This window comes from Amblyomma maculatum, chromosome 1 (genome assembly GCF_055883805.1).
Source record: "Amblyomma maculatum isolate TAMU_Amacu chromosome 1, ASM5588380v1, whole genome shotgun sequence".
NCBI lineage: Eukaryota > Metazoa > Arthropoda > Arachnida > Ixodida > Ixodidae > Amblyomma > Amblyomma maculatum.
The window spans coordinates 325,016,852-325,044,421 of NC_139344.1; the positions used below are offsets into that span (position 1 = coordinate 325,016,852).

Consider the following 27,570-nt stretch of genomic DNA (forward strand, 5'->3'; position numbering starts at 1 on the left):
ATCACAGGGCATTTGTCTGCAGGAAAGGAAAGGCGCAGTATCTGTCATTCTCTTAATCCCTCTATCATTCTCACTGCAGACAAGGGGAGCTGTGAAGGGTATAATACAGTCCGGTACGTGGCGCAGGGGTAAAGCGTTGGGCTGGGGATCTAAAGGATGGAGGCTCGATTCCCCGGTGGAAGATAATGGTTATTGTCTTGTTTGTAACTCTCGCTCTCGAAACGCGAACATATGTGCCGGCATGACTGCTAATGATAGTAGAGGGCATTAAATGCTTTCGCATAGAAATTAGGCAGCAGGGTTGCGCTGGAAATCAATAACGGATTTTTTGTTCTCATTGCAGACAGTGCCTGCGCCATTCAGCACTAAACGGAACGGAGCGGCCGAGTACCAGGTCTAGTTCCTGCACGGCTGTCGTACCGGGTGCGGAGCACCACTAAGAACCGCCGTCAACCGATGACGGCAAGCCTAAACGGATATATGCCGCACACCTCCCTCCTATACACCGGTTGTTACCAATTCTGTCGCCGTTCTAAACGAAGCATTGCGCTAGCCTGGTTTGAATATTAGCGTCAGCTACACTGCTCCTGTCCGCAGGAGCCTGGTGGCTGAAGCACCCAGCAGATCATCGCAAGGCCGCAGGATCGAATCTCCGCCACATTGCGATTGAAGAAAAATAAAGAGATCACCCGTCAGATTTACTGTATGGGTGATTGTTTTCGGGTGGTATTGGTGGTGAAATCATGACAGGAAATCATGACACCTGCCGCTCGCATAGCAGCAGTTTCGTTAAACGGATCCGCATTGCCTGCGATCTCGCTCTACAGGTCGCCCAGATCACCCTTACTCTCGATCGCAACAGGTATGTAGATCACCATGCACTTCGTAAAACTTCTCGCATGTGATTACGCCGAATCTTCCGCACCGCCTGGATAGCCTAGTGGTTACGGCGTTCTACCGCTGGTCTGGAGGATGCGGGATCGAGCCTCAGTCACGGCGGCTGCTGTTCGGTGAAAGCGGAAAATAACACACGTGCGTGATATGCGTTCGGGTACTGAATGGTAACGCTCTCATCGGACTCACAGAGGAGCTTTAACTTTCAGCAGGAATGCCAGTGAACCCGGATCATCCACGCATGCACACAGCGGTGTCCTGTCGGACACAGATGTGAGGAGGGGGTGCACTACGGCTTCCGCGCGTTAGGGAGTCGCAGGAAACTTATACAAGCCGGGAGCGCAAAGTTCGGACTCCCGCACGAGTGGTTCCTCACGCGTGGTCCCTCACCCAGTGACGCTCCGGCCCTTGCACTGAAAATTGCGCACAGGTTATAGCTCGGGAGCGCGCGGATTTTGGCCGCGTACATACGTACGCGTTGAAAGTATATAGGAGGAGGTTGACCGAGGGATGTCGCTGATATAGCATATTCCGAAACATGAAGTGAATGCGTTGCGGCGGCTGACCTGGCAGCATCACCGATTGCGGAAGTTCCGGGATGCATTCATGCTATAGCGCTATGGATTATAGGTTGTGTGTTACAGAACGGCAGGCGTCAGCGCTGTGGTTGCAACGTGAAAGTAAGAGTAGGTGAAGAAAGAATGGAAATGCTGTTCAGGAGCGGATGCTGCCGCACTACGTAGTGATGCATTGAATGAATGATTGTGCACAAAAATGAAGAACAATGCACGAAGAGTAACATACCAGATAATTGACGAGCACTCGTCAATGGTCTGCGACATTCACATTAACCAGCAAAGCACGCATTTGGCGCGACAGAGATCAGCATACAGTCATTATCAGTGGTTATAACATTTGTTTCGCTTCCATCGCGGTGCGGTGATCGTCCAGTACACCCACCTTTGAACGATCAACTGAACGCTTTATCCACTACGCCATTATTCACAGCCTGCTGGAAGTACTGTAAGTACCACTTTATTCAAAAATTAAAGGTAAGAACGTCGTATATGTAGAGTGACCGTGGCATCACTGGTAGCACGTTCAGACGCGGGAAGTGTTCGGAAGCTATCCGCTGAAGCACGCCATAACTGGCTGACAGCGGCTTGCCTTCGTGCTCCGACCCCGGGACCGCAGATCTGCAGGAGCCGCTAGGTGTCGTCTTCAGCCGTGAACTACAGCTACCTCGTTGAATGGTGATAGGCGCGCACACTTTCTGCAATGAGACCGCAATTTGATTAGCAATTTTTACCCGAATATTCTCCACCATTGGTTAACATTCATAGAATGCCTAAAGGGACTCGTGAGGCGCATTCCTTATTGAAAGGATATATCGCTAATGTAAAGTTTTAGAACTAAAAAAAAATTATTTCCAGTAATTTACAGGGAACGGGCCTCGGGCGAAAAGCTACCACAATAGCTTGAGAGATGCCCGAGGCCCAGTAATGGCAGAGCATTAAGGCGTGACATTAAGGCGAAGATACTCATATATAACTTAAAAATTATGAAGCACAGAAAGAGCACATAAATAAAAATGAAGCAGCAAGTTAAAAACTAGCACAGTGAATTAACGGCCCACAATAATATAACAGTATGGGCGAAACATGGCAAAACGTAATGAAAATGAAGTGACTATTCTTATAATAATGCTGAAGGCAAAGAACGGAAAGTACAGAAAGGCAGATATTATGGTGAGGCTACCAACAAAAAAAAAAAAACAAAATAATGTGCCTCTGCCCGTGCCACTAGGTATAACGGGCTTAATACAGAGAGGCAGTGCGAAATTAATAAAATATAGCTTAAAGTCCTTAATTGAGGCGGTAAAGATGTTTGGATTTTGTGTGTTATAATGATTTAATACGCATGGTAAAGTAAAACGAAGGCTCTGGTTACCGTATAACGTCCTCATTCGAGGAACGTCCCATATTTGTTTACTTCTGGTGTGAAAGGGATTTTCGTAAGGCTGTAGTCCAGATATATTTTTCAAGAAGTCAGTTAAGCATTGAGGTGACAATTTGAGGCAGTGAAGTAGACAATACTCAAAGACGGTATGCACACGATTAATCCTATATTGCGGAAATAATATTTCTGTGTGGGCAGTGTAGCATGCACCTTTCTCTAATTGCTTTCTTTTGGAGACCGAGTATAATGTTTAGATTTGTTTTGGATGTTGGTACCCCAAACGAGGTGACAGTTGTTTATGTGTGATTGAATTATAGCGTGATAAATCAGGAGCTTACGCTTTGGGGAAAATTCGTTCCACAGTCTCGAGATGAAACCAACAAATCTAGTAAGCTTGCTTTCAATACACATTATTTGGTCAGACCAACTCATGCGAGAGTCGCATACAACACCGAGCGATTTCAACTTTTCTACAATTTCACTAACGTTACTTTCTAGATGCAGAGTATTGTTTACTGTAATATCCAGGCTAAGGGGACGAAAAAAGACTGCTTTGGTCTTGTTAGAGTTAACTACCAAACCATTAGCTGTGGACCATTTGTGGAGAGCACAAAGAACCAGGTTCGCACTATTGATTAGTTTATCTTCAGAACAGCCCCTAAGAAAAAAACTTGCGTCGTAGGCTATGCTCGCAGGGTCGTTAGCATAGACGTTGAAGAGGAACGGGCTGAGAAGGCTACCTTGCGGGACACCACATTCAATGAAAAGGGAGCTAGACTTCTGATTATCGCCGACAACGCCATTCTAGGTCATTAACACTACACTTCATCGCGGTCAAATCAGACCCAGCAGAGTTGCTTTCCAGCACTGTAACTCGAACTTTGAGCTCTTTTGTTTCCTTCTCTTGGGCATCAAATCGTTCTTTGAACTTGTAGAACTTATCCGAAAGCAAGTCAATTGCCTTTTAGATTCCGTCCACTTTCTCAGGGAGGCAAAGGAGAGAGCTAAGCTTTCTGTTTACGTCCAACAGAATTGCAGGGATATTAAATTCTGCCTGGTCGGCTTTCCCTGGGATAGCGCCATTACTTGTGTTCGGTGTGCAAGACCCACACTTCCATGTTTTTCTAAACGATTCTCGCTTCCCCTTGAGGGTTTCATCAGTCACACCCGAGCAAGCGCCCGTGTGGGAGGAAACGTCGCACGCGCAGCATGTCAGTTGTCAGTGCTCTACACGCGCAGCAGCGGGACATGTCAAAAGCTAGACCGATAAACGCAGAAACGCATCAACAGGATTTTTTTTTTTTTGGCAGCAGCGGCAGGTTTTTACTGAAGCTATAAGAAAAGGAACCAACCTGGAAAATCACAGGAGAGCGTTAGTCGAGGTGTGTCACACGAGCTGCAACTGCGCCAAGACAGATCCGGACAGAACGAAACGGGTGCGGTGTTCAGCGGGTATTAAAATGGCGAGTAGAAAAGCCTGCATGTCATACATTCGTGCATCGTGGCAGCCTAGCGAATCCCTCCAACGACCATTGTTATGGGGAGTTCTGCATAATGTTCTGAATGCGGTGATATAGGGCACCTCCGGCGAAATCAGGAACAGCTGCGGGAAAATTACGACTCAGTAACCGGAAGGCCACCGTTCGCAACATGATACAAGCGATCTTCCGTGAATGATTCGGGAGTGCATGCTTCGTTCCTGTATTATGAAAAGGCGCTTTTCGTGATCTGAAACACCGCGTAGTTTTTCTACTTCTGCGCAGCGCTTCACTGCCGTACCACCGCGGCAGTACAGGAAAAGGCACTGATTATATCCGCATTACCTGTCCATCCATATTCTAAAGTGACGCTTACCGTAATTTCATGGTTTTCTATTTGCCCTTAGGCAAGCTGGTGTTTCAGTTACAGCTGATATATTGTGCGCGACGAAGGAAGAGCTTCGAAAAACTTCAAATCGCAGATCCCAACCCGCACTTCTTTCCATTGTGGTAAGGAAGGAAGAAGGCATTCGTCTTCTGTTCAAGATAATCTGCATCAAAATACGAAGCGATGTTCTGTTCATGGAGTGATTATTTCACTATACCGTTACTTAGGATGTCGTCGGAGGAACTGTACCCTCGTTTTACGAATAAGATGGCAGTGCTACGGGCGACGGCTACATGCTCGGCGCGGGGAGCATTGTATCAGCTGCAACAGATACCACGGCATCCAGATTGTACATGCATTATCAGTAAGTGTAATCGCAAGGATTGATAACACAACCAGTGCACGACGCATGCGCTGCTTCAGCCTACTCCGTTCCTCTCGCATCAGCATACGCAGGCGGCACGAAGAAGCCGTGCCACATGGTAGCCGAGTGGGTAACGTGCCGAGCTCGCACTCGCGTAGACCCAAGTTCGAATCCCAGTGTCTGCACTGCTTGTGCCAGTGATCGCTGCAATGTGGGCACTGGGATTCCGGCACAGGTCGCTCCGGACAGTTTGAGGTCCGGCTGTACACTCGGCCGCTGTGTGTGGTGGACAAGGCGAGGCGGTGTGCCTTTGCGCACATCATCTCATCTCGCTGTCCTCCGGATATCCAAAGGGCGGATGCCTGTTGCTGCCGCGCATTGTTTTTGTGAGAAATGGACGCGGGTCTCGCTGCCGTATTATGGAGAGAGTCCAATGATGAGCCTGCAGACCGTACATTCACCTAGTGGATTATACTATAGAAATCGAAGCAGCAATTTTTTTTTCTTACGACAGTGAACACAACGGTAGAACACCATAATCACTGCGGAACTGGCTGTTCAAACCGTGAGCCGCGCTCTGATCGTGTTTGCTTACACTCCTGAAGGCAAGTCCTGTGACACAGCTGTTCCTATTAGCGAACTGTAGCTACTGTACGGGGAACGGATGCCTCCATATCACGTCAATGGTCGCACTGAAACTGACAGGATAGACAGCACTGCGAGACGTTCCCTTTAACGTGACGCTACTTAATCCAGCCTGCATTTTCTTTTTTCAGTAAGGCATTCTTCACTAGGATGAATCACGACAAGACTATTTCCCAGGCTTCCTGAAATACACATTTATGAGAACGGTCGATGGTTACAAAGAAACCAGCGCACAGCAGAACTACACGCGGAAGGAAAGGGAACCGGAAAAAGGGGTGCGACACCAGCCGCAAATTTCAGTTCCAGGGGCTAAAGCAAGCAGCTGAACTAGACGTCCTCCTACTTGCACCGCACAGTTTTGAAAGTTGCAACTGCCTTCAGAATGACGTGCTATAAGATAGCCACGTTCAAAATAGTTTGTGAACGTCGTAGCCATATATAGCTATGAGCCACTTACAAAGCTTTACAACGGTATGTGTAGATACCAGGTACATTGGCTTTGCTTGATTTAATTATAACTATGGGGCTCATGCTATGATCGAAAATTATTTTTGTGCCACAAAAAAACTGAAAACGCGAGCTCGATTGTCTCCTTCAGCGCTCCTTATCATATATACTCGTATCGTGGCGCTGTGATTTTTGATAACGTCCGTCTCTTACGGAAACAGTTCAGAAGCCATTGACAATTAAGCTTCGAACTCCCAGTAACGACTATTATTCTTCCGTTCATATATAGTTTACCAAATCTGTATGCTATACCATACTTCTTCAAAATCGTGGCTCCAGCACCAATGGGACACTTTTGGAAGCGTAAATATTCTCCTGCAATTAGTTATATTCCTCATGTATGCACTGACAGACGTCATTTTGAAGTACTGCATTCCCCTTGGACAGGAAAAAGTGGCGTGCTCACCGTCTACATGTCGCCGGTGATGGTGTGCTTGGTTGGCAAAGCTGAGGGGTGAACGTGTCCTGGGTCTTCAAGCACCCAAAGCCGTGCTCGCGTGCTGTCATAGCCTGCACAAAATAGTTACGGTGGCATAAGACATCCTCTTGGCAACCGGGACGTGAAAAGTTTCTGCTGTTCCCAGTTCGCCCGTGCATGATATGGCATCGTCTAAGCTTACGAAAACCCCAGCCTTGAGTCTACAGTGTTCGAATCTGTTACTTCTGATTTTAGGACCCACGAAGCAGAATGACAAGATACTATGTCCATAGTAGCCGTGGCACTATACACAGCTCCAAGCAAGTAAGAAGAGCTTTGTGGCTTCACAGTGTGCCTTCATGCGACACATCGTGTGGTCACCAACGAACAGTGCCACCTCTACAGGTCTTATCAGCTCTAGCGGACAGAAATCTCGGCGTGCTGTGTCATGTCTCATTTGATACCAGTTACAAACTGTATGGTTCCTAGGGGCACAATCAACACAGTTAATACGGACGGCTTACGAGAGAGCTTGATTTGCTTTGTTCAGACTATTTAGTTGACATCGGCTATATGTGCGGAACAACGGAAAGCAATATAAACGACAACTCGGCCGGACGCTGTGCTTTCGGTGTTCGTTAAAGCAAAAAAGAACCAATGATGCGTTTCAGAAGAGCAGGCAGAGAGATGTGCATTCCGTTTTGTTCTATATGGCAAAAGCCTCTGCCGCGGGAAAACGTTTCAACTTTAATTTGCAGCCCACTGCTTCCAGCTACCATTGCGATATTTTCACCTACGTGATTTTTTGCTGTATTTCCGTCGAATTCCAGGGGACTATAGGGTAAACAGCAAAGCCATACTGCATTGAAAAAGCCGGACGTGGGAGGATTAAGAGGCGGACCCCTCCAGTTCCGGTCTCGCTGCGAACACAATACATTTGCAGAATAACCACAGTATTTTGCTCTTACCAGAGTCTCTTCATTTTCGTGTAGCCCTTCTTGTCGGCCTGCATTCGAGCTGTATCTTGGTGACTGCAGCACCAGCCGCCAAAAACGCAATGGATCCATCCGTTTGGACGCAGTGGCACTTCGTCGTAGTCCCAGATACAGCAGAAAAACCGTTCAATCTGCGCACACGTATCATTCACAGCATCACGCCAACGCTTCCGTACCCACCTTATCACCTGCCCCTGCCATTGTCACGCAGCATTGGAGCCATAGAGACGTTATGGGCTCGGTAGCATAGCTAGAATGTTTCGCATTTTCTCTTGCCGCTTCTTCGTGTTGTATAAGAATTCCAATATTTTATTTGCTCCGCGCCATCGATGCAAGGCTTTCTGTGGAATGAGTTCGAATACATGCCGGCAAGAATATTTCTAAATAACCGGGAAATTGCCATGCTGTCAGCCAGATTCGTAAATTCTGAGGATCGGGCCCATCGATAAAATCTGGTTTTCGTAAGCTTCAGACAGTGGTATAGAAACCTACCTCGTATACCGAAAGTGCAATACTTAAACGTTTGGCCCAAATTTGGTGTCCGAGCAAGTGATATTCGAAGAGTACGCACAATCAGCTATTCCAAACAAACAATAGAGGTTCATTATTATCTGCTCGTCTTGCTTTAATGATAAAGATCGCGCCGCGGTGGTGCAGTCGTTAGGGCGCTCGCCAGCTATGGCCAATGATGCGGGATGAAATCCCGGCCGTGGAAGTACAAAAACGAAAAAAAAAAGATAAGCCACATTACAATCAACGGTCAATATCGGTTTGCATAATCCGAGCTTCTAATTTTGATTGTCATTGAGACCTTGTGTTGCATGTAGATTGCTGTAACATTGCTGAATTCAGCGACGAGACGCATTGTTAGACCTCGCATCTATTCGGAGAGATGAGGAAAAGTAGCTGCATCTAAATAATTCGAGGACTTGCCTCAACGAGGATCTCACCGAAACATGATGGCGACAGATCGGCTTGCGATCACCAAGAGCTATTTGACCTAGGAGTAACCTACGCTTACGTGCACCATCAATTAGCGTGTGCACGCACGGCAAATCGAAGGAGACAAATGCCATCTGTGAGATGGAGCATCTGATAACTTCCGATTTTATATAAGCGCCTCGCGTGCGCATGGAGCATGGTATGGCCAGTCGACTCGCTCGCGCGAATCGGGTCCTCAGTGTTTCTTTTGGCAACAGCTTGGGGTCGTGTTGTAGGCTTCATGCAATGTGTACCTTAACGATTAATGTTATTGCTGGTTTTGATAAGTACGCACGCGCATGTAGCCAAGACTGGGAGTGAAAATAAAACAAGAAATACTGCGCATTTGGCTGCTTGCATAAATAACAGCCCACAATACGCATCCCGAACGGTGAAACACCAAAATGCTGGACAGCGTTCAGATGAAGAGATGCATCTTGTATTTTTTTCATAGCCGGCATGTAGTCCCTCTGTGCTCAGCTCGCGCAGGGAGTCTGGCGCGTAATTTGCAGCATTCTGTCTTTAGAAATATGCTATACCGGCAATGTCAGTGTCACTGTTTTTGGCACCAGCATCACGCACCGTCGCCATTCCCACATCTCATTCCGCCTTCAAGAATTATTCATTCTCGAACTTTCTGACATCGGTAAGTACACCGCGTTAGCGGCATGGCGCTGCGAGTGTTTGGGAGCGCAGCTACTTGACGGCTTGAAAGGCGCTTGTTTTACGTCGGCTTGTATATCGAAATGCCAGCCAACCTATGTCTTTTATTGACTTGAAAGAATCTGCATTCTGTGTCGTCATCGAATGTAGATGGAAATTAAACGCTGTAGAAGCTTGGCATGTGGCTTAAACGGCCTGTACCCCTCGAGTACGGACGCACTCTGGCCCTGAGGTGCGCTGCGTTTCAAGAAAAATGGTTGTCTCCGTTTTCAGAAAATAGGAGCTAGACGTATGTCATGATTGATACTGTCAGAATACGAGCCACCTGATCGCTAAGCGGCAATCTCTCGCGCAAGCTATTGTGAGGGACACCGATGATCGCTTTGTATTAAGTACGCGAAAGTTCACGAACTTCGTGGATCGCGGATAAATTTCGGCACAAAATCCGTGACTTTTACGACAGGCAGGTTCAGACATATATTTTCTATTTCAACACTTTTTGAAGTAAACCACGACTGGAATTTACATGTATATTGGCAACGCCATGGATTCTTAGCGAAACAAAAGGAAAACACATGCTATTTTTTTAGTCCAGAGTAGTCTGGAAGAAGACAGAAATTAGGCCAATAAAGATTAACAACAAAGGACGCCAAGGCCTGAAAGACTTGCGATGGCGACACTGCTGAGCAAGCCTGGAATAAACGCCACACTATTTATCCTGATCCCCTCTGTCATGCTATAGGCCGGGCGGCACGTAGCTTATATAAATCATTTCTTTGTTTTCAGACGATTGCTTCTGGTTAAGCCCTGTCAGACAAAAGCACTATGTTAAAGGGGCGGCGTTCCATGTCGGAAAAAATCTGTAATTTTGCCTTTCATATATTTAAAATTAATATATTAATGATAAAGGGAGGAAAAAAATCTAAATAGCTCATAATATATCTCCTTCCTGGTGGCTATGATATTTTTACCACTTGATTGTAAACCGGGATAACTCTCCCTGATCGGACTCTGTTTATTTATGGCCTGAAAGAACTAAGGATATTCTCGTCTGGGAATGGAAGAGAGCAAGAGAAATGGCATGAACTCCGAGGCAAAGCTCTCCCGATTTAAAACCCAGGACGCCCGAGTCCAGCGCTGTTGTGAGTTTTTAGTATGCGGCTCTCTAGGACTGCAAAACAATAGGCCCAGGCCTGCGCCGCTTGAGCACAAGAGGCTTACAATAATACTAGATATAAATGAGTGTACTCAAGGAAGGATAACTCTATCATATCGTTTTCAAAGTGAACTGAACGGGGAGTGAAATTCGAAACGTAGCAAAAACAAGACCCCCCCCCCCCCCCCCCCCCCCCCCATCCGGAGCTTTGACTGGCCAAACTCCCCTCATCTCGCCTGGGAAAAGATTCATTGGGTTCGCTGTCGGAAAACGAAATGAGGTTATCAGTGGCGGATCTTAGAATTTTCGATGCAGACCGGATCAACATAAAAATTTGAAAATAAACCATTATGAAGACCAGCAGCATCTCAGGGCTCCACTGAGGGCGAGAACTCGCTTTGTGCAAAATATCCGTCCCCAGGTCTCCAAGCGTACTTGCACACAGAGGCAGGTCATTCTAAGTGGACCCTCGTAGACGCAACTATACTTAACAAGGGCCAAGACACACGGCCGCCAATGCCTCCCTCCTCGACCTTCCTCGGCATCTTCAGGGCTTTCCCTTTACTACTCGAGAAAGTTTTCGGCGCCTACTAAAAGCGCTGGTCCCAATGTTGAGCCTTCATATATTTTTGCTCTAGACGAAAATGCTCAACTAAGCGTTTTTATTTTACTCAATGTTAGTCCGCTATATGTTGCTTTATGTCTACGCTAAACTTACCTTCACCTAGCATGTGCGGGTACCCATAGCAGATTTAGATCATATACATATACAGACAGGCCGAGCCCAGCAGGTTTTTTTTTCTTGTTTTTTTTTAGTATTTCTGCTGGTAGTTCCGAAATTTCGCATCCAACTCATCCCCCAGCGCGGCTGATCACTACATCCCCTATTGTCAAAAGGGGCTTGTCGACACCGAGGTATTCGCCAAAGATTTCGCAGTGCCAAAGATTGTTCCAACTACCGCACGATCGCGCTTATTTCGCATGCTAGCAAGGTGATGTTGAAAATCCTCCAAGGTAGGCTGCAGCAGTATGTGGATCGGGAGCTTCCGGACGTGCAACCTGGGTTTCGCAAGGGCAGAGGAACTAGAGACCAAGTTGCCAACCTTCGCTGGATCATGGAAAAAGCAAGAGAGTTCCAGAAACCCATCTACTTCTGCTTTATTGATTATGCGAAAGCGTTTGACTGCGTAGATCACAGCAGATTGTGGCAAGCTCTCCAAGAGATGGGAGTTCCAATTCACCTTATCTGTCTCCTCAGGAACCTGTATGAAGGACAAGAGGCCACAGTCAGAACTGGGCATGGTCTTACTGATTGGTTTCCGATTGAGAAAGGAGTGAGGCAAGGCTGCATACTGTCGCCCTGCCTATTTAACCTATATGCAGAGTGCATCATGAGGAAGGCCGGTCTGGACGAGCCTTCAGCTGGAGTGAAGATTGCTGGAAAACGTATCAACAACCTTAGATATGCGGATGATACCACTTTAATGGCAGAAAGTGAAGCGGAACTCAAGAGACTTCTGATGCGCGTACAAGAAGAGAGTGAGAAGTTTGGGCTTAAACTGAACATTAAAAAGACAAAGATCATGGCGTCTTGCCCTATCAAGTCCGGGAGCATCAAGGGACAAGAAGTGGAAGCTGTGACAGATTTTCTCTTCTTGGGCTCCAAGATTACCTCGGAAGGAGACTGCAGCCATAAAATTAGGAGACGCCTGCTTCTTGGAAAGAGAGCAATGGTTAGCCTTGACCGCCTAGTAAAGAGCAGAGACATTAGTCTGCCAACCAAGATCCGTATAACTCGTGCTATGGTCTTTCCAGTTGTGATGTATGGATGCGAGAGTTGGACTGTGAAAAAGGCTGACCGCCGAAGAATTGACGCGTTTGAATTGTGGTGCTGGCGAAGACTCCTGAGAGTTCCTTGGACTGCCAGAAGATCAAATCAGTCAATATTGTCGACCATAAACCCTGACTGCTCATTGGAGGGTCAAATTCTAAATTTAAAGCTCAGCTACTTTGGTCATCTGATGAGAAGAGAGGAGTCGCTGGAGAAAGATTTGATGTTGGGAAAGGTTGAGGGTCGCCGGAGAAGGGGTAGGCAGCGAACGCGATGGTTAGATGGCATCCTCGAGGCACTGCAGATGAAGTTATGTGATGTTAGGAAGATAGTGAGAGACCGGAAAGCGTGGCGTGACATGGTCCATAGGGTCACGAAGAGTCGGACACGACTGAACTGAACTGAACTGAACTGAGGTGAACAGCATATGCGGAATCCGTTGAAATGGCAGGAGCAAGAGTGTCTAACGAATAGTGAGTCGAGGTTACAACGACGAAGCCCGTGTACGACAAAAGGAAGCAGATGCACCTGCTTGAGAGGAGTCCGGCGCGTGTCGTTTCAACAACAATAAAGCTCTCGCAACGGCGAAGGTCACTGGCACTCACGTATCGTGGTGCATGGCGCCAATCCCTACGAAAATAATGCGTCGAAACAACAACTCCAAATTAGGATTTTTACCTGTGGCCTCTAAGTGACTAGTTGGGCGCTGTTGACGACCAGGTTGCGAAAGGAAATGTTGAAAGTATCTGGTGTTTGGTTGTGTGTTGTTCCCTCTCTCTGTAGGAGAGCGGCCTGTGTACAGGTTAAGGTTATTGGGCAGAAACCGGGATTTGGCAAGCCAATATAGTCGCTAGGGTCACTTCATTCGAATGTTTTTGACTTTTATTACTCTTTTGCTTGCATATATGTGTCTCAGGAGAACTTTACCAGTTCTAATAAAGTCGAAAGGGGTATAGTAAGCAGCAAGTAGCCATTTAGTCATTTATGGTGATGCTTGCTACAAATGGCTACGATTCGAGTATGGGCTGGAGCCCGAGGCATTAAAACTTAGTCCGAGAGCCCAGTCGAGGTTTCTGACTCCCATTCTTTCTCTTCAGATTAGTGCGAAACAATCCTGAGGAAGCAGGTGCAACAAGTCATAAGTGCGTCGCAAACACCACCTACAACCACCCGTCCTCCCCTTACAGCCCACCCTCTCCTGCAGGAAAACTCATCCTTCGCGCCAATCAGCATTCTTCGACTCGACCCTCCGAGCGCACTGGTCGCTGCTCCGAGCCATTGCTCTCAGATGCAAAACTCCTACATGCGAACAGCGCGGCCACAATGCGACGCGTGCGAGCAAGGAACGCAAAAGCAGCGGCAATGTTAGTAGGGCACTTTACCCAGACGCAAGCGAGCGCAGAAATGCCAGGCACGCATGTTGCTGAGCTCGCCTGTTGAGCTCCAGCGGCAGCGACGCTCAGAGGCCGGTAATTACTGCCGCCACTGCACGGGGTTAACTACGGTAGCACATAGTACACGCAGGATGAAGGCGAGGCGTTCGCGAAGAGGACCACACAAGAGTAGAGGCTGCGCAAAAGTGCGGACCTGCCCTCCTTCCGGCTACATATTTCATGCTGCGCGGCTTACGCATGCCAGGCTGCTCCCAAAGCGCCCAGGTGCGTTCGAAGCAGAGTGAGTTGATGCTTCGCAGAGGTGCTTTGGAAGTGCCTTCTAATGGGGAAGGGCTCGGCGAAAGAGGAACGCTATTTCGGTATCTCCTTCAAGAGCAGGCTTCGCAAATCTACCCTTGGAGACTGGGAGTTATGTTCGCATCACTTCGACACCTTACTCCAACAGTAAATACAAATTAGCCTCTCCTACTGCGATGCTACGCTATTGTGCCGCCTGTGGCTGGGTGTGGCGTTTACTAATGCTTACTCCCATCTCAATGCAATGGCAGACTCTCCAATGTGTTAACAGCGCGCGTGTGACGAAACAATTGTGCATATGATTTGGGACTTTGGAATACAGAGGAATAGAAACGGGAATGAAATGGGCGAGAAAAAAGAAAACGACAAGGGTTCAAGTAAAGATGTTCCAAATTTGAAACGCTTGTGGACTTCCCCCGCTACGGCTTCGGCGACACAACGGTTCCTAAGTCCTAAGGCTTACGGCGAGAACTCGAAAGCGACCACCACACGTGGACACTATAGATATTTGTTTTATCGAAAAAGTATGCAAAATATGAAAGAAATTATTTTACACTCCTTTTCTGACTTTCTCCCACATATACTCTTTCTTTTCCAGGAAGCCTGGTGGCAATAATCTCGGATAAATATGCAGTCATAACTTCAACTTTCCCGTCAGTCTCAGTCAGTGCACTTTGTATGCACAGGATTAATAGACTCTTCAATCATGCATTGCAGTTGGCGCCTGTGAACTATTAAGCAATACGTTTACTTATCAAGGGCTCGCGTTTGGTAAACGCTGCATATATTTTTCGTCTCTTGAGGCTAATCTCGGGGTCTAACTTGACTGAGCATTCATTTTAGTCTGCTTTAACATCTTTGGTTCTTTTGTTACTGTCATACTAGTTCGCATTTCAGCTGCTCTTTGAGGCCTCTAACTTCTCTCTGGAGCTCTTTGCATGACATGACTTCTACTACGCTCATAAGACGAAGTTTATATCTGATGTCGGAAGTGATCCTCCCTGTACTTGACGGTATACTTCTGCTCAATTTCTCTCCAACGAGATTGTTACTGCGCAGCTGGACCCCCCCCCCCCCCCCCCCCTCAGACACGTAGTCAGATTGGTTTAATTATTGTCCTAGATTCTCCTCATGGGGAGGGAGGAAGGCAGGACTAACATAAACGAAATTATTCCCAGTATAAGTCAGTTCCGTTATTTCTAGCTCCTGGTAGGAAAGCGCCGACTCCTGTCTTCTTTGGTGTCAAGCCATCTTCTCCTAATCGCTTCTCCAGTTTCGGGTTGCACAGCATCGCTGGGTCAAGAGTGGTGTCACATTCTTGACTGCCGCTGACGTTGATAGATGCTCCTCCCTGCTAAGCAGGAGTCTATGCTTAGCGGAGCCCCATCACGGTCGACTTGTTAGGCTTTGCCCCACGTATTAACACAACATAGAAAAGTAAATGCGCCTTCCAATAAAGAGCCTCAAGGTGACCAGCATAGCCGGCGCTGTCTCTTCATTGATGCGCGCTGAAGCATCGTCTCTGGTAGGTGGTGGTACGCACGTAATTGTTTCATGATGATCAAGCAAGATTGCGTTTTACAACTGCTGAAAATAATAGAAAATAAACATCAGCTGAAGTTTTACTATGCCAAGCAACACTGGGCCAGCTTTGTGCGCGAAGCTGTGACGTAGAAAATCAAACCATAGCGGTGATTAATCGACTGCGCAGGGTCTGCTGCAGCGGACACATTTCGCTAGAGCTTTTGAGACAAAGTTGAAAAAACTGATATTTATTCACCTGTCAGGGCTACACTAATCATACAATGATATTGATGCACTGCAATTGTATTGGAGGAACCTCGCTAGTCAGTCAGCTGATATCATTTTTATAATTTAAGCATGAATGTCTTCTTCCTAATTCAGTAGAATTTATTACCTGCTCTGCTTAACGTGCAGAAATATCTTTTTTTTTTTTTTTTCACGAACCCACGTTTCATTAAAATTGTTCAATAACCGTACAGGAAAGGTACATAGTTCCTTGAAACATTATTACCAAAGGCAGTCTCATAGTATGCGTTGACAATTGGGAATGAAATGAAAACAAATGATAATGCAGCATTTTCTCTGGGAAGTACTGCGATTGTTCAACGCTAGCCGATTTGGGAAATACTACACTTCATGATGCAATGCAGAACTTGATGACAGTTGACAAATACTTCAAGTTATTATTTATTGTCTTCATTTCTTTATTTGTATAATTCACGAAGATTAAGATTTACGGCCATATTATCTATAGATCAAAGGGTATCGTTACATAATCAAAAGAAAACATACAAGTGAGTGCGAAGTCATTGTAAGTATCAGATAAACTAGTCGCCTGTTGAAAGTTTGCCGAGTACAAATTGTCCTCGGCGGAAGACGCAGATCTCACTGCGCGGGTTGGCCTTTTGGGGTGTTGATTTTGTTCCATAAAATCAAGTACGCCTTGATAGGAAGTATAATAATAGCGTACATTGACAAAATGTCTTCATGCGCCCCAACCTGACCCTGTGCGCAGCAGAGAATTCGTGCGAAGTAGTCGTTCCATTTACCGAATACGTCCCTATTTAAAACCTAAACCCAACGAGACTTCGCACGCTTTACCTGAAACATTTACAGCTCCGGCCATGGTGGTTTAGTAGCTAGGCACATACTACTGAGTCGGCAGATCCGAGTTCACTCTGGGCTTTACAGTGGCGCGTTTCCATTAGGGAGCGCCGTAAGAAGCCCTTTCACTCTGCGATGCCAGTGCACGCTGAAGAACCTTAGAGCCTGAAATAACCTAGACCCTCTCACCATGGCTCCCCCATAGCCTTAGTTGCTGTGGGCCATTAAACTGCATATGATCAAACCAAACCAAACAAATTTACACAGCCAACAAATATAAGTACGTCGGATTCTGGAATCAAATCAGCTGCCTTTTAAGCCTCTTTTTTTCTTACAGCTCCGCATTCTCTGTATCCTTAAAAACTGATGGCTGTCTGTGGTTCTACTCGTTACAGTTGTTTACAGTTGCTTTGAGCGTACGTCATAGTGAGGAGACGGACTTTCTGCTTTTAATGAATTGTCCTAGAGCAGCTGTCTATGCAGATATCGTCTCAAGGAGACCTTATTCTATCTCAACGCAATATATTTTGAGTTTTTCTACTTCACCTTCAGCATGTCAAGGCTTTAGGTTTTTGCAGCTAATGTGCAACTGCTATGTTTTATTATCTCGATATCATTTGGAACGAGTGAGAATAATACCTTTATTTCTAGGTGGATCATCAAAATTACCTGTCAACAATTTTATATCAAATGTTAGAACCTTTCTCAGCGTGCTCTTCCTGGATCCAGTGCCTTCTGATCGTTTTTTGATTCCCCCGAAAAAAAAAAAAAAGATCTTGTTTGCTTGTTTTCGTCCTGGCAGTTCTTTCACACCGTGTCCACAAACAAAGCTCTCAAATCTGCTGAAACCACGAAAGTGGAACTTTTCCGATCAAATTTAGCGAACACACTTGTTGCCCTTATCCATTGTTCACAGCGAAAAACCGGTATTCGCGTCACAAAGGCAGCAATCGAGCAACAAAGGAAAGGCATCCGATGTTTCATTGAAAGCACGCGCTTGTGTTTTTAAAAAAGTTTAAGATCTCTCGTTGTTGTTGTTGTCGGTCAGGCGCTCTTTCATGAACTGACTTTGCGGACCAGTTCAATGCTGTGCTCCTGATGTTTAAACTGATCCTCACGTTTCAGCGGAGCCAAAACAATTATTGGAATGGGAGAAAGGTTTCCTCCTCGTTCCGCCCGCAACATTTCGCTTCCATTCTTCGTCAATGTGCCCTGGGGCACCAGTAAAGTCAACAAGGCGGGGGCTTCCCCCATGTCGACGCTATTTGAACTGCGCAGACCCCTGAGATGAATCTTCGAGCTCCTAACGAGGACAAACGAAAGAATGCATTTGTTGTGAGTTAACTTTCAATTTCAAAAGCGTTTTGCGGTTCTCTTCTCGGTCAACAGGCATCCCCATGTCCACACAAGTTACAAAATTGTTCCGGACTTTTTTTTCTGTATTTTATTTTTGTAGAATACTTACGAGCAAAATGAGGTTTGGTGGTTTGTGTTTCGAAATTGTCAAAAATGAAAAAGTGCAACTTCAGAGCGTTCACCTTCGTGCCGATATCGACAGATTAGACTGAGTCAGAAAATGGAGAATATGCGATAAATTTTTATGACTTTCTTCCTTACGTATTTTTGGTGCCGGAGCGCATGCATTTTATTAAACAGCGCTATTGGACCCAGTGCACATTAAGAAAACTTCTCTTTGCAGCCTGCCCAAGCTTTCCTGTGCCTTTCAAAGGTCCGGAAATTGTAGCCGCTTCTTCAAAAATAATGAGGTGTGTAACAGAGTAATGATGAAGATTCGGCAAAGAAAAGGGATTTATTTAGCCGCTGTAAAATTACACGACAGTACTAAAGTGTGACAGTATCATATACGTCACATTTATTTCACGGTGGCCTGTATATGGCTTCCATTCTATCGAGATAAGTATCTGAAACACCTGTTGGATAATTTCGGAGTATTTGCTTTGCCAGTTGTATGACGTCTAAACATTTTATGGCAGGAAACTAGAGCTCCAACTCGGGGCACTTAATGAGGTCTGACACTTTCATTCAAAGGACGTCGTATATAATGTCAGTTCGTTGCTTCGGCAGTTGAATTAGGATGTCAAGCCAAGGCGTCAATGAATCCTTCGTCATCAATTTTCATTCGTTCTTTTTTTCACTGCTCCTGCCATGCGTGAGGATGTTATTACAGAGGTTAGAGAGCAGATAACTACCGCGCACAAAGAGCAAAAAGGACAATACTATAATACAAGAAAGAAATAAGAAGAAATTTAAATTCATGGCAGAGGAATACCGAAAGCCACGTGATGCAATTACAGCAGGTAGAAATGCGCGCAACAGATATTTAGTGAAGCATTAAATTCAATTCAAACATAACTTATGTCCCGGAATAGATGTCTCTGAGCAAAAAGCAGATTTATGCGCCTCACATCTAGTAGTATGGGATATATTGCCACCATTGCCAAACGCCACAATGACATTACATTGTTTAGAATTCCGCTGAAAACATCCAGGTTTAATATATGTCATTAATGGCTTATTTGTCTTTATGAGGTACTCGGTGTTTCATTGTGTAATCTCCGTACTAAGAAAATTTCAGGTGTTCACAAAGTATGCAGTAACTTAAATAATTAATTAATGATGAGTTTGCCTCGGTGAGGTATAAGATAAGATCAAGCACCGTTATTTGCCTAAGTGGAGACACACGCCTTGTCAGGCCGTTTCTTCTCATCTCAATTGACGTTTTGTATTTTGCGTGCTCGTAGGAAAATGACTGAGAAAATGACCATTGCTAAAACCTAGTTATGGAGGCGAAAGTGTCCGCTTCTTTGTTTTGCTTTGGTTAGGCGTAGGTTTAGACATGGGCAGACATGGTTTTGCGGCGATTAAATTGCCGAGGCTATGAAAATTCAGAAAGCTGTCAACTACAAGAGGCGACACGTGACGTTGTACCTGCCGTCAAAGGTCAATGAGACGGGTCGAGGTTCAAAGTTAGGTCAAAGGTCAAGTGGTGGTACGCCATAGGTGGTACTGTAGTTAAGTGAACTCTGGCTTGTTGAAGATCAAGCGACCTGTCAGGTTGACCTTAGCTGATATGTGGCGTAGTGAAGCTTTTGCCGTCAAAGGTCAATGCGACGGGTCGAGGTTCAAAGTTAGGTCAAAGGTCAAGTGGTGGTACGCCATAGGTGGTACTGTAGTTAAGTGAACTCTGGCTCGTTGAAGGTCAAGCGACCTGTCAGGTTGACCTTGGCTGATATGTGGCGTAGTGAAGCTTTTGCTGCGAAAGTATCAGCCTTGCAACATAATATTCTCAATTTGTTCGCTAACCGATGTGGCATCCCTGTCATTACGGCAGATAAAGGAGGAGGTACCTTCTACTCATGAATAGCTCATGAGTAGAAGGTAAAAAAACGTGCTCTTTATGCAGATGTTTCCCGCAGTTCATACCACAGCTGACTGACGTCATTGCTCTGTACTGGCACGTGTATATCTTGCAAATAACTACGCTTCACACTACAAAGTAGGCAAAGCCTAGCATCAGACCTTCGGCAAATTTTGCCTTGTGCCTCATTTCCCATGGTTTGTAAGTTCCGTTAACCCACGGTCGTACCACGTGCAAGCCGTGTGTGCATTCATTCCAATATATGAGAAAGGCTAAGGGCAGAATGCAGGAAAGAAAGCATACAATTCGCTTGTTTCTGGTATGGAATTGCTATATTGTTAAAGACGGTTCGTGCAAGTCACCTTACACGTTCTCGTTTCATATCGTTGAGTATAGAAACGAACAGCCTACTGCAGCAAACGAATATAAAAATAAATGACATACTCTGAGAGAACTTGCTTCAAGGTGGTAATAAACAAAACTCGAATCCCGGATTAGACGCAAATTGATATTTTAAATTGGCGAAGAAGGATAGGGCTCAGTGAATTGTAGCACCGCATTGTATTCTCTCATCTGGGCCAGCACGGTACGCGCATGCAATCAATATAGTGCACTTTCTGGCTTTACCGCAGCGTCTTAAAGACATTAATTTCATGCTTATAGACATAAGGCAATGTGCTGTACGATTATGAAATAAATTACAGCGACAAATACTTATCTCACACTAGCAGATTTAATATGAAAGAGCACTGAACAAAGGTAGAGGGGGGAAGCCTCAGTTCAAAAGTAGAGCCAGCGTTGGCTCGACCTGCGAACTGAGGCTTCCCTCCTCTACCCTTGTTCACTGCTCTTTCATACGTGTAGCCATCTTCCTCTCGTTCAAGCAGATTTAATATTATTCGAATAGAATGACGTTGGATGCATCAAATGTCATTAGGTTTCTTTTGGTGTTACAAAGTTGCGTATTAAGTCATGATGGTAATTACGATCAGCGACAAAAAATCCAGCAGTTAGGGAACATAAATTTGTATTGAAAGCGGGATTGAAACATTTATGTGCAATAATTCAAACGCAAAACATTCTTCCGGTTGTGCTGCTGCACTTTAACTATCAAAATCGAAGCAAGGTATCGAATCACACAAAAATCCGATGAGTGTAAACAAACAACATGGCTGGCACAGCAGAGCGCGGATACACAGTGCCGAGATGCAGAGAGACACGTAGAGCGTGCAATTGACGTCAGAAAGGCTAGGCGCTCAGTTACAGCTTTAGATGTTTCTGATGTAAAGGCACGCGGAGAAGAGGCCACCAAGGAACCTGCCCAAAATGATCGCGAGTCGCTCGTATGACTGGGCCGCTGGTTTGACCGAGAGTAATGGAATTCTACGAGAGCCTGCAGTGCAAATAGTTTTTTATCTAAATTAGTGGTTTTTAAAACAAAACTCAAGGAATATAATTTTTAATGTTGACTTTGCGCAGAATATTTGACCGGGCTTCTCGGTTCCTTCTGCATATCTAGCGTCGAGAGTGCACATCGGTTTGCGATCGGATGCGAATGAGGTTCCTAAACTCATTCGATAGCGAATGTTTTTCGAACCTAATGACATTAAATTTTCTCGTGTCGGAGGTAAATAATGACATTGGATGCTAATGTCATTCGATTTAAACAACATTAAATTTGATTGTGTGTCAGGAGTATGCTTGTCGCATTTTAAAATCTTTCCGGAACACAATTCTCCAACCGTTAAGCCTGCTAAAGCTCTGCCACGGCAGCGTTATTACCGCCAAAAGCAGTTGCTAGCATCAGTAAAAGATGTCATGATGAAGTAATGTTCATGCACAATACAGTCGAGTTCAGCTATATGGAAACAGAAGATATCCTAGTATTATAAAGTTCTTTTAAAAGGTATAACACAGATGTTCCCATTTATGGAACTCTCGTTCAGTGGAAAATTCGGTATATCGAACCGCGCACTACATGCCTGCAAATGATGCATCTCCGTATGACTTAGTTTGATCGAGTTTTACGCGAGCAGGAGAGTCGGCAGCGTGACTTTGGGCTTCTGCGTGCAGCGCTAGAGCCATATAACTAACCTAGTAGTAGTGGCGTGTCGGTAAAACGCAACGCATCCAGATGAGGACGAAGAAGAAGGACGGAAGATACACGAGCGCAAATGTTCAGCAAGTTATAGAGACCGCAGAGAGGAGAGAAAAACTGAAATAGTAGCCTGACATCAAAAACACGCAGTCATGGAAAAATCAGTGAAAACACAAGTTTATTAATTTTATATGGCTCGAACATACAGATATCTCTAAAACTGTTAATAAACTCTGCCTCGCCTCGATTGCTGCAGATCTGCGTGAAAGGATGAACATTGACTGTGCTTGACGACGGCCATCGGTCTATTATGCTCATTTTCAACGCCAGGAAGCCTAGCGGTGGTGCTTCGGTGCAGACGTCACTGCGAAACCAGCTATATCCTAATTTTAATGACATTGTCATACTTAAACTAGAGGGATATCAAGATTAGGCATCATACATCAAACAATGCCTAACTACGAAGCATCGTGCTGCGCTTCACAAAGTAGCACATTTAGACATACATGTCTAAATGCCACCGTAAAGAGCATTCGAAACCTAATTCCCGGAAGCTCTGTATAGGTAGACGCCGAGCGACCGCGGTGATTTAGGAGGGGTGCTGAGGCGTCCGCAGGCGTCCACTCCGAAGGCATTTATTCTGTTTAAGGGGCAGACCAGAGTAAAGTACACAGAAGTGGACAGCCTTAGAATGAACAGCTGTCGATTCAGAGGTCCCTCATTCTGCATCGCTGTGTTTCTGTGATTAGCACTTTTATACATGGAGGCTCGCTGATCGAAGTGGCCTGGGTGACCAAACCGACTACACGTTTTTGCAGGGCGCTGCTCAACAAACGTGATAAAAACATTGTAGAGCTGAAAAATCATGTTAAAACCCTTAGCTCCGGTTCTAAAAAAAAATTCAAAGGAGCGTCCTCTAGAAGCAGGCAAAACTTGGGTCTTACCGGAAGCAACACATATATCAAATTTTTTTAACTATGTTGTCTTAAGTGGTATTAAGCTGAAAAAGAACTTCAACGACGAGAAAGATTCGATTCATCCCCACAAAAATAAAAGGCAGCTTCGCTTCTCCACTCCTCTAACAAATCGGTCATCGTCGCCTTACTATCACCCGCTGAGCGTCCGAGCTGGTTGCCTCCCGCGCAAGTGTTCAATTCAGGTCCGGTTATCCACTATCTCTGAATTTCGAAAGTGATCTCCCAACGGCGGCCATTTGAGCTGGAAGTGAAGACGCAGATGCAGAGACTGGAAACCTCCACAGCAGCCAGGAATGTAATGTTTACGGCCCGTGGGTTCAGAAATAAAAGTGGGTCAACGCGGTTGATGATGCAGCAGACAAGGTATCTGGCCAATAAAAGATGGCCTCTGGAATCATCCACGCGTCCTTGAATGTTCAAAGCTTTTCTCGCAGTTAACTTCATGCTCATATCTACTACGCGATGCGGTACAATTTTAGGGCGAAAGCCTTTTATGGCTCATATGTCTAGACGGCGTATCCGTGCGTGCATCCTTGCGTCCGCTTCAGCTGTCAGTCGTCATCAGAAAGATTAGGATGCCTTCAGTACTGATAGTTAATGAATCAACGACGTAGTAGTAGGTGTATAAGCATTATTTACGGATAATTAGTTAATTATTCAATGACAAGTAGGTATATATTATTGATGATTAGTTAAATAGTTTATGGTAACTAGTTCGCTAGTAAGCTTTGAAAGCCCTTAAACGTGTACGCAGTGTCATCGTACGCAAACCTCAACCGACACCTAGTAGCCACCACAACTGCGCACGCACAATAACGCCACAATTTCCCAGTGGGTTTTCGCTGCGCACTTTAAATCGGCAAAGCGCCCCCTGAATTTTTGTGATTATCAATGAATGCATCCACGAAAAGGCATCTCGCTCTAATTCTATTGCGCGGCAGATACCAAGAAGTGGAGAGAAAGAAGGTATCAGCTAGCCCTGCGTTATTTAACAACCGAGCGCGCTGTCCCTGCTTCTGCTCCGCCAAGTTCGGACCACGGCTTACTATCCCTGCTGCGGGGCCACGTAGCGTGCACATTACGCGCTACGCTTTCAAGCTGTTGCATGTTGAGCCCTGCAGGTAGAGTCCCACTCCAGCAACGCGCAAGTGACGAGATGCATTCCTTCGGTGCATGGTAAAAACACTCCATTTTAACTTCTGGCCTACACTGCTTGGCGGCAGTTTTTCTATACAAGGTTCGAATCGCTCCTCTCGCACAGTGTTCTGCCTGTCGCTACTAATTAGGAATCATGGACTCGCCACGCGGCGGTGCGCCGACTACTGAGCTCCGAATAGCTCTGCGGTTAATAATTCCTCTCTAATGCATCTCCTTGCATGCGTATATCATCTGCGGCGGTGAGGTTCGAAAGGGAACTGCCCTTTGTGGTGTTAACGCTTAGAATGCATGTGAGCGTTAAACACCTCGATACATTATCTATACAGGCGTAGATAAATTTTCTTATGGATTTGCCGAGGCACGTCCGCCATGCTACAAGTTCAATATATTCTCAACGTGAGGTAAACGACCAGGGAATACAGGAAGCGTTGGCTAGAGACAGCTGCTCACGGATGAAACCTTATACATGGAGGCCAAGATTGGTGGGTCCACTCGTTCGCGCCTGTCGTAGTTCAATGTCGCAGGAGATTCGTGAAAAATGCCACACGCTCATAACTCATTCATCGCGAAAGGACGGGGCTTGCATGTTACGGACGCGTTTATGTGTGCGCATAGTAGCCCAGCTTCGATTCGTGCAGCTGCCTTGTGTTGGTTGGTTGGTTTGTGGGGTTTAACGTCCCAAAGCGACTCAGGCTATGAGAGACGCCGCAGTGGAGGACTCCGGAAATTTCGACCACCTGGGGTTCTTTAACGTGCACTGACATCGCACAGCACACGGGCGCCTTGCTTTTCGCCTCCATCGAAAAGCTGCCGCCGAGGCCGGGATTCGATCCCGCGTCCTTGGGAACAGTAGTCGAGCGCCGTAACCACTGCGCCACCCCGGCGGGGCAGCTGCCTTGTGTGCGCAGAGGGTTCTTGCATGGCGCTGCTCGGCGATCAGTCACGCCTGGCCGAACAGAAAGCTCTGGTCGCATTTCTACGTCTCACGCTCGGGGGAATGGCTGCTCCGCCGTACGCGGGGGGTGTTGCTGTTGTTGTTGTTGTCTCTGGCGCAGTTTGCTTCTTTTTGGATGCATTTTGCCTTTGTATGGTACGCTTGCGTAACGTATTACAGGCGTGCCGTTCCCCGAAAATACTGTGAATAAAGATACGGTTTTCACAGCAGATTTTTTGCCTGTTGTGGAAATTTTTGCGAAGCACTAATGTTCTGCCCCCCCCTTGTGCTCTAAAAAAAAAAAAAACGCTGCTGTCAAAGGTGCTTCTCGTGTCAATGAAATGACTGCAACTAGGATGAGGAGTTTCTGCCTGTGTCATTCCAGCAGATAATTAGGCGGCATGACGGAGTGTCTGGCCGCCTGGCGCGTTGCTTTCTGCGAAGCAACTTGACTCTGCTGCCGGTATTTGGTTCCATCTGCGGAGCAGTACTGTAACAATAACCAAACAGGAAATGTGTTGAAATGCAGAAAGCGGGTTTTTTCTTACTTTTTAATGTTTAAACTTGTCAGCTGTGTTAAAAATTTGCTACAGTTAATGAATCTTATTATATACTGTTTTAGGCTAAAACTTATAATTGCCTGCGTGTTTCAGCCCCCTAATTTACTCCCCTTTTCCAGGAAACGTCGTTGCTGAAAACACTACCCGCTTTTATAAGGTAATGAAGCTGCTGTCTTCCTAAAATTGAAAGAAAAAGGTCCTACTCACACGAAGGCAGCTTAACCGAAGCATCTCCAGCCTCTCTTTCTGGTCCAAATTCTACGCGCAATTAGGTACTACATATTTTATATCCAATAATACATTAATTTCTTCCGATTAAGATTCATGAGAGTTGGTAGAGCGCCTTGTCGATGTGGAGATTTCCGTTTCTAGCAACAGTCCTCTCTTTGTTATATTTCCACACTGAATATCCGGCAGGGCTCTGCTCGAAGCAAAATATTTGAATGAGCTCATGTACAGCATCTTGACCACAAAAATCAGAAATCCATCGCATTGTCATCTGACAGGTGCTTATAAAGCCACGTGGCTGAGAAACCGATGGCGTTTAGCAAGCTGATTTGTCACTGCCACAACACAGACCCGTGCTGCAGAGTGGGACATCCGTACTAACTGTTCACGAGGGGTACTCACTGTTCATCCGCTATCAGCAACCCTGTAGATAAACTATCTTTGCGTGTCTTTTAGAGCGTGAGAAATTCTTCTCCGGAAACAATTTCGCCGACTTTCAACCTCATTCATCGCCATTATATAGTGGACACATACAGTTAACGTATTCAAATCGAAAAAGTGATCGATGCTTCTGACACCCATTATGCTCGAAATAGCAATTGAGCAATGTACTTCTCTCATTGCACGATTTCCAAATATACAACTGTAATGGTGCGAGAGTTCCCTATGCATCGTGTTTGCCAAAAGTAACCAGGCTGCATGTTTCGCTTCTCAGTCGGGTAGCCGAGAGTTTGTACCACTCCTGAAGCTGTAAATTTGTGTAAAGAAAAGGCGAGCTCCATTCCTCACTTCTTAAGAAGTTGTGATCATCTGGGGATCAATGTTGTCTTTATAATATAAGCGAGAAACAAACCATACAGCCTGCTTACTTTTGGCAATGACGGTACGTCCTGTCAAACCTTATTGGTTGTGTTTTCCGTTGTTTAGAGCAGCTTTTATTGCACCAGCATTACTGGCTATGAAGAACGAATAAAGCGATATGCTTGGGGTCCTTAGTGGTGAAAGAAGCAGTAACAAATTCCAGGCAATAAGCTACGTCGGAGCGGAATCAAACCCAGAAATATCTTGTTGGAAGACTTCAGAATATCATAGCCATTAGCTGCCATATTACTTCAAGGATAGAGGCGAACCTTGTTTGTATTCTTCAGTGAGTGAAAGGTGATTTCACGTAATATGACGGTGATAGAAAGTGATGGAAATTATGCCTAAATGATCCTGGAAATTAATAAAAAGAAGATGAAACAATGATAGGGAGATGATAGAGAAATTATTCAATGTCATGACAATGACACATGTATGATGAGATGACGGTATTAAAAAGGTTAAGCGATTCTTTATCATGTCCCTACTTAACCACACCCAAATCTGGCTCGGGCTGCCTGAAACTTGAAGTCGACCTGATTTGACTGAAATATGGTTTAGAGATTTATGAGCTATACTCTTGACGTGTCTGCACTGAGATTTGGCCCGGGACACAATTTAGTCCTTAGTCAAGCAGTTAATCAGTTGTTATCCTGCTCAGCTGCTTGCCATTCATTTAAACCATGTTCTTGCAAAGCACGGTCTGTCATTTCTTCCAAAATAACGCTCCCCCAACAATCTTGCCGTTGAATTCTTCGGCAGTAATAAGTTAACAGA

The 27,570-nt window shown here is 45.6% G+C and overlaps 2 long non-coding RNA genes across 3 annotated transcripts in view; one reads left to right on the forward strand and one right to left on the reverse strand.

Annotated features, from left to right (window-relative positions):
* LOC146207324 (uncharacterized) overlaps positions 1-717 on the forward strand; it is a 445,418-nt gene extending 444,701 nt beyond the window's left edge. For both annotated transcript variants that reach the window (XR_014703320.1, XR_014703319.1), the window contains one exon: positions 344-717. This is a non-coding gene — a long non-coding RNA (uncharacterized LOC146207324). The remainder of the gene's footprint in view (positions 1-343) is intronic.
* Positions 718-1,913: 1,196 nt separating this feature from the next.
* The window catches only part of LOC146207325 (uncharacterized), a 132,053-nt gene continuing 106,396 nt past the window's right edge, over positions 1,914-27,570 (reverse strand). Inside the window, exons 2-4 of the long non-coding RNA XR_014703322.1 lie at positions 7,622-7,779; positions 6,642-6,745; positions 1,914-2,167 (exon numbers count right to left, since the gene is read on the reverse strand). This is a non-coding gene — a long non-coding RNA (uncharacterized LOC146207325). The remainder of the gene's footprint in view (positions 2,168-6,641; positions 6,746-7,621; positions 7,780-27,570) is intronic.